General features: G+C 59.5%; 1 protein-coding gene across 2 annotated transcripts in view; it reads left to right on the top strand.

The window, feature by feature from the left end:
• The first annotated feature begins 399 nt into the window (after positions 1-399).
• Positions 400-6,971, top strand: part of PLXNA1 (plexin A1) — a 121,745-nt gene continuing 115,173 nt past the window's right edge. The window contains exon 1 of one of the 2 annotated variants that reach the window (XM_064453745.1): positions 400-651. The gene's annotated coding sequence lies outside the window, so the exon portion shown is untranslated. Of the gene's footprint in view, positions 652-2,182; positions 2,801-6,971 lie in introns of those variants that run through there. The other variant, XM_064453746.1, reaches the window with a different exon arrangement.

Below are 6,971 nucleotides of genomic sequence, written 5' to 3'. Positions count from 1 at the left end.
TTTTTATGGATTTTATAATTTTTTTCCCCCCTTTGTAATTTTACTTTTAGGTGGAGTGGATGTGGTGCTGGTGGAAAGATGCTGAATGGCCGTCCTTGCGTAAGGAAGAGCTGCCGAGGGTGGGGGGGGGGGCTGAGGAAGACCCCCCGCGCGGCTCCGCAGCCCCGGGGCGCTGCGTGGGGCTCTCGGGCCGCGCCGCGGCCACTTTTAGACGCCCTCCCCGCGCGGCATCGCCCGTTTAAGGCCAGGCGGAGGGCGGGTGGCTCCGCCCACCCCTCCCCCGCCCTCGGGCGCCCCCTGGAGGCGGCGCGCGCCGCCGTCTCCCCCCCCCCCCCCGCCCCGTTCCCCTCCCTCGCGCCGGCGGCGGTGCGGGCGTGCGCGTGCGTGCGCGCGCGGCGGCGGGGGCGCGCGGCGGGCGGCGTTCCGTCGGGTCCCCGCGCCGCCGTCCCATTCATGCGGGGCAGCGGCGGCGGCGGCGGCGGCGCGAGCGAGGCGGGCGCGGAGCCCCGGGCGGCGGCGGCGGCGGCGGCGGCGCGGGGGGGGGAGGCGGGTGCGGAGGAGGCGGCGGCGGCGGCGGCGGCGGCCCGGCGGGCGGCTCGGTGTGGAATGCAATTATGGCTGGCACGGCGGAGGCGAGCGGGGACCGGAGCCGTGAGTAACCCGGTTGCAACTTTCCTCCGCGGGCGCGGCGCGTGCCTTTATGCGCCCGGTTTGTTGATTTGTTAAAAATACACGGATTTGGTTTTATTGTCCCCAAAAATATGCGGCAGCGGCGGCGGAGCGGGGCTGGCCCGGGCAGGGCAGCGGCGGCCCGTCGGGGGGCGCGGAGGGCCGGGCCGGGCCGGGCCGGCGCCGCGCTGCTGCCGCCCGGGGCCAGCCCGCATTGCGCCCCGCGGCTCCGGGAGCGCGGCCGCGGGAACCGCCTCCCGCTGGGGAACAGAGCCCTGCCGGGACTCAGCGTTTTTCTTTATGCACCCCACGTCTCCGCGTGGGTTTCGCAGTGGGGTGCCGGGGACCGGGCTGGAGCGGGTGGGGGCCGCCTCCCTGCTCGGAGCTGCTTGGGCCGGGGCGGGCGGTGCCGGTGCCGGGGGTGCCTCCCTGCCCGGCGCGGCGGCGGGGCCGGCCGCCTCCCTGCCTGACTCCCTCCTGCAGCCCGCCCGCCCCGCAGCTCGGCGGGCTGTGCTTCCCTGGTGCCGCACCGCGGGGAGCCCACCGCCCCGCTGCCCACCCGAGTCCGGCACCGCTGGAGGCGTGAGCGGGGCGCAGCCTTTCCCGCATCCCCCCTGCCTCGGATCCCCGCATCCCCCCCTGCCCTGTATCCTCGCTGCCATTCCCACATCGTGCTGCCCCGCATCCTCACTGTCATCCCTGCGTCCCCGCAGCCTCGCTCCGTCCTCGCTGCCATCCCCGCATCGTGCTGCCCCACATCCGTGCTCACGTCCTCGCTGCCATCCCCGCTGCTTCGCGTCCGCGCATTCCCGCTCTTGCATCCCCGCATCCCGCCGGGGCGCGGTGCGCGGCACCCGGGCTGGGCTCGCCCCAAAACCTGCAGAGCCGCTGTTCCCCCGCGCTCCCTTTCCCCGGCAGCCGGCGGGGCGATGCCGCGGGGGTGCTGGCGGACCGCGTCGGGTTTGCCCGGCGAGGCGGTGTGCCCGGTGGGATGGCTGCCGGCGCCCTCGTTATAATCGTTACTATCACGATCATGTTGTAGTTTTGCAGCACAGCGCCTGGGCACCCCCCCGACCGAGGCGTGGGAGGCTGCGGTACCTGTGTGCGGGGCTGCGTGCCGGTGCGCGCCTGCCACCTCCGGTATTAACGTGGAAGGTGGCGAATAAAGCTGGCCGGCTGCGCGTTTGGCGTCCCTTACCCCGCTGCCTTCCCCGTTCCTGCCCTCCAAACACGCACAGCAGCTCCGGCGTGCGAGCGGGGAGGGATTTACAAAATCTCTGTGGCATGTTGAAATAAATCCCGAAATCCCTTCTTCTCCCTTGTCGTCTTGCGGGGAAATTCTTCCTTGTGCCCCTGGCCGAGCGCCGGGGTGGGGGGAGCCAGGGGAAGGGGGCTGGTGTGTAAATAGGGCTTAACATGAAGGTCACTGGTTAAAGAGGAGATGGATGGCAGAGAAGAGACAGGCATTAACCTCACTTGTTAGCTCCCCCTTTTCTCCTGCTTTGGGGAGGACAAAACAAAAGCAGAATCTACTAAGGGGGGGGATGAATATTCATGATTCTTCTCCTGTGCTCTGGGACACCGAGGGGAGAAAAGTTGGGCAGATGAGCCGCCTTTCCGAAGCTGCTTTTCCTCCGGCTTGCGAGAAAATCCCTTTTTGCTGAGCAAAGGCTGTGTCGGGGGGAATTACCAGCCTTTTGCTTGATTCCTCTTTTTTTTATTATTATTTCTTTTGTGTGCGGCTGCAAGAAAAAAAAAAAAAAGAAAAAAAAGAGGAGCTGAGGCTATTGACTACATCAAAGGTTATCCATTTGAAAACACCATTTTCCTCTGAACAGCGGCTAATTGCTTCCTGAACAATCTCAGGGTCTTTTGTATATACTTAGTGGGTAAAATGAGTGACTCGATGTCTTTCTCTCAAGACACTGGTGACCGATTGGGATGGAAAGGTGGAGAAGCCAAGGAAAAGCAGCGGGGCAGAAGCCTCTGGGAGGATGCACGGATAATTTCTTAAGCGGCTGCGAGGGGGGAAGGTTTTTGCTTCTGCCTGCTTGCTGTGGCGCGGTCTGCGGGTGCCGGTGGATGCCGGCGCTGGCAGCGGCGCAACGGCACAGGGCCGTAAGGAAGGCTGGTAAGGAAGTTTGGATTCAAAATACCCGATCGTGCGTGCGATTCGGTGCTCCCCATCTGCCTGCGGCTTCGGCTGCCCGTGCCGCTCCTCCGAGAGCAGTGAGCCTGGATGCACTGCTTCCCGGGGGACTGCAGGGAGGCAGTGCCGGGGGCTGGCTGGCTCCCGCGCCGTTGGGCGGCTGGGCTTTCTGCAGCTGGTATCCTGGAGATTAAAGTTTGGCGGTGGCATTGTTTTTGTTAGCATGGCGATAGCGGCACCGGCGAGAGTTTTCCCCTCTTGGCTTTTTTTTTTTTTTAATAGATGCATCAGATTTGGAGCGAAGCGGAGGCATCCGCCTTCGTGCATGCCCGGGCTGTGCATGGAGCCGTGGAGAAGAGCCCTTGTGCCTCTCCGTGAGATAAAGCCCTTTCCCTGTGCGAGGCAGAGGGCCCTGCTAGAGATAAACAAACTACGAACTCCGGCAGAGATGGGGCCAAGGGCCACGCTGGCGGCTCGGGGCGAGCGTTGTTTCGCCAGAGCTTTGCACAGCCGAAATGGAAGAGGGTAATAAAAGCAACGCTGCTGCATGCTGGCAGCGCTGCCTCCCCTCCTCCATCCCGGCAGCAGCCGGGGCCGGCCCCTGCCCTGCTCCCCGGGTGTAAATGTCATGCCAGGCAATTTATTTTGGTGGGTTTTCTGCGATTGACATCGGTTGAACAAAGGGAAGGATCTGGCCTTGGGACCAGACTTAATGAAGGAAACTTGTATGTGTTTATTCTCTGGGCTGAGCGCAGGTCAGGGCCTTTGTTGCTGCCTGCCTTGCTCCTGGCTGTAGCACTAACCACCGGTGAGAGCTGGACTTGGCCCCGAGCTGGGAATTTCTGAGCAGGAGAGGCCGGTGCTGGTGCTGCCGGCTCCCTGCAAACTGAGGGGAGCCTGTCCACAGCATCGGGCTTCTGCTGCATCCCACAGGGCTTTATTGTGATTGCCTCTCCGTGTAGGGTGTTTCGGTGCTACAGTCATTTGTGTCTGCAGTGAGGGGTCAGTCATGTTTTTCGGCACCCCCAGCACAAGAGAAGGAAGGTGGACCTTGGAAGAGGCAGAGCAGCGCGGGTACTGCCATCCTTCTGTGTGGTAATGGGAAGGTGGGCGGCGGGTCACCCTGCTGCCCGTGTGCCATCCTTGCTGCTTGCAAGCTCAGATGTTGTGTCGGTCTGGGCTGGTGGATTACTCCCTGGGGAGTGGTCTCACCTGCGTGGAGACCTTGGGCTCCTGCTCTCTGTGGGCTGTTGATGCCTCTTCTGTATTGTATCATTAGACACGTTTGTGGCATATGGAGGAAACCCGTGGGCAGAGGGCTCCTGGCCGGTGTTTGGCTGTTGAGCTGCTCAGCAGTGTGGTGTGCATATGGAGGAAGGTCCTGGGGACAAGGGCTTGGAATTATGAGTGATGGGGGGGTTTGGTTCAGCATGGCCTGTGATCTCTTACCCAGTTTGGGCTGGGGCCCTTTTTCCCAGCAAGGTGCTGAGCACTGTGGCTCCATGCAGAATAGGGAGGAGCAAATGTTTGCCACCACCCAGTGCTGGCGTGCTGGTTTGGCTTCAGGCTGGAGACAATCACCACCTTCTCTGGCTGTAGCCCATGACATGCTCTGGGCAGTGCTGTGGGGATAGGTGGTACGTGGTGAGAACACGTGTGTGCTGACAAAGTCTCTGACCCGCAGCCTCAGCCATGCCCCTCTTCGTCCTGGCTGTGGATGCAGCATGGAAGCCATGTAGATACCCCAGTGTGGCCAGTGCTTAGAAACCAAGTCTTGTGCATGATGGAGGAGAAAAGTGCTGGCTAATAAATAAACCTTGATAGTTTCTGTGCCAGGCACGGGCAGACGCAGCTTGTCACCCCTGCGCTCAGTGTGTCGTGTAGCCAAAATGCACATCTTCCCACCAGCTTGTGAGAGCGTGGCCAGGCACAGGGCGGTGTCCTTGTTTGCAGTGCGTCTCTGGGCATCCTGCATCCGCGGCTGCCTCCAGCCCTTGTTCCAGGTGGAAGCCGCCACTTAAAACCCTGAATTAAAAACATTTAAAAGTTTATTTGCCCTTTAGCCAGGGCTTGGCAAACCTCCTCCTTGTTGCTGGTATGCCGAGATGTTTGAGTCTGGAGAAAAACTCCATGTCCAGACTGTTGGGCTCGTGCTACACAACCACTTTTTCTCCTTTCTCCTTTGAAGTCTCCTTGCATGGCACAAGGTGGACTATTTGGGGTGACCCTCCTGTCCCCATGGTGCAGGGTGCCTTGGTGTGACAGGGCTGAGTCCACCCCTGCCCTGTGGGCTGCTGTGTGCTGGTCTGTGCTGGGGGGCCAAGACCCTTGTGAGCTGCCTGAACTGCAGAGATTTGTTTTCACTGGGGTCGATCCAGGGCCCGGTGCGAGCCACAGCACAATATCCTCTTTGCTTCTTGAGCTGAGCTTATGAGGGCTTTTGCTGGAGAAAGTGCCTGGGGTGAGAGCATGACAAGGATGCTCGGGGTGGGCTGCAGGGCTCTGGGCGACTGCTGTGTGGTGAGCATCTCCTCCCCGTTTCTCCTTCTCCTCCTCCTCTCCAGCAGCCTGCGATCAGCCCTGGGGCTTGTTGCCCGCCTCCCCGTCCCAAGCATCCTGCAGTCTGCTGCCCAACTTGGCACGGACACACAGGAGTGGTAGTAATCCAATTTGGGCAGTTTAGCTGCACTGTGCTATCTGTGCTGCTGGCCAGAGCTCGGGAACTTTAATCCGGCTAATGACCCGGGCTTTGGGGGTTGAGTAACCGACAACTATTTGCTTGACTTGGTTTTCCTTTCCATTGGTGGTGGAGGACAGAGGCTGAGGCTGATTCTGAGTCCTGTCTCTGGTATAGAGGACAGTTTCCTGGTGTAGGTATGTGTAGAGACTGGAGGGTGAGGGCAGCGTGGAGGGGCACTGCAATCCCTGCTTTTCTCTTTGGGAGATCCCTCCTTCCCCCTTCTTGTTTTCCATCTGCTCTCCCTCTTTCTCTGATGAAGATAAGCCATTCTGCCGGAGCTGTTTTGCAACATACTATTATTTTCAGAAAGGCAAAGCCAAGAAAAATAAAGCCTCTCTCTTCCCTCGGTTGCCTACTGTTTAATGTACAAAATACAGGGGTGGTAATTGCATTAAAATGTATATAATCATACTGGAGGGAGAAAAAAAATCGTGCTAATTGCACGGGTGTTTTGAACTGATAAATGTTGAGTGATTTGCGTTTTCTTGGGAGTTTGGTGGAGCAGAGCTGCGGTCCGGCGCATGAGGGGTTAGGAGCAGGGCTGGTTTCCCACCATTACCAGGAAGCCAGCTGGGATGCTCACCTTCCCAGGACGCTCCGAGCACCTCCAGGGGTAGTACCAGTTGTGTCTGGGGCCTGATCCTCTCTGCAGCAGCAGTTAGATCAATCGGCACTACCCCCATCCAGGCAAATCTTGGCGTCATTGTAGGAGCCCTGCGAGTCCCTTTGCTTTACGTGCTTAGTTAAGCAACTGCTTGTGTGTCAGAATATTCAGGCTCCTGCAGAAGTAAATCCCTGGCGAGAGGAGAGGCAGATTCCCGTTGGTGCTTGTGTTGGGGGAAGAAATTTCCTCTGTGTGTAGCCCCGTGTCCAGGGGCTGTTCCCCCTTCATTAATGTCATGTCTGCACGAGTGGATACTGCTGGTGGCTGATGTGTCGGGCAGGGTGGGAGGAAGGATGGTCTCAGGTTTCGAATGACACAATGTGAAAACCACATTTCCTTCTGCAAATGCAGACCCCATCAGAGCTGCTGATAACATCGCAGGTAATTATAATGGAAATAAGTTGTTTGCTTTGTGTGTGCTCTGTGTATGGGCTGCTTTGCTCTTCCTGTGCAGACTGTTAGTTTCAACAGGGGAAGAGGAAAACCCAAAAATATTTTAGGAGGAGCTTAAACATAATCTTTGAGCTTGGCTGGTGGGCAGGATGTTTCGCAGAATCATGTTCCCTGCTGGTCCAAGTCCAGCCCAGTGGCCCTCGGAAGGCTTTGCTGGGTGGTGTTCCGTCCTGTCTTGTCATTTTGGCCAGCCTGAGGACTTGCTTTCGGTCTCTGGGAGCCACAGGGGTCCAGGAGCTGGCCCTGGGTTTTGGCTTTTGCACTGGGTGGATTGGGCTGCCCCATACCTAAGCAAT

Source organism: Phalacrocorax carbo, chromosome 6 (assembly GCF_963921805.1).
Source record: "Phalacrocorax carbo chromosome 6, bPhaCar2.1, whole genome shotgun sequence".
Classification (NCBI taxonomy): Eukaryota; Metazoa; Chordata; class Aves; order Suliformes; family Phalacrocoracidae; genus Phalacrocorax; species Phalacrocorax carbo.
Note: the sequence above shows the minus strand (reverse complement) of the source record. Positions and strands in the feature narration are given on the sequence as shown.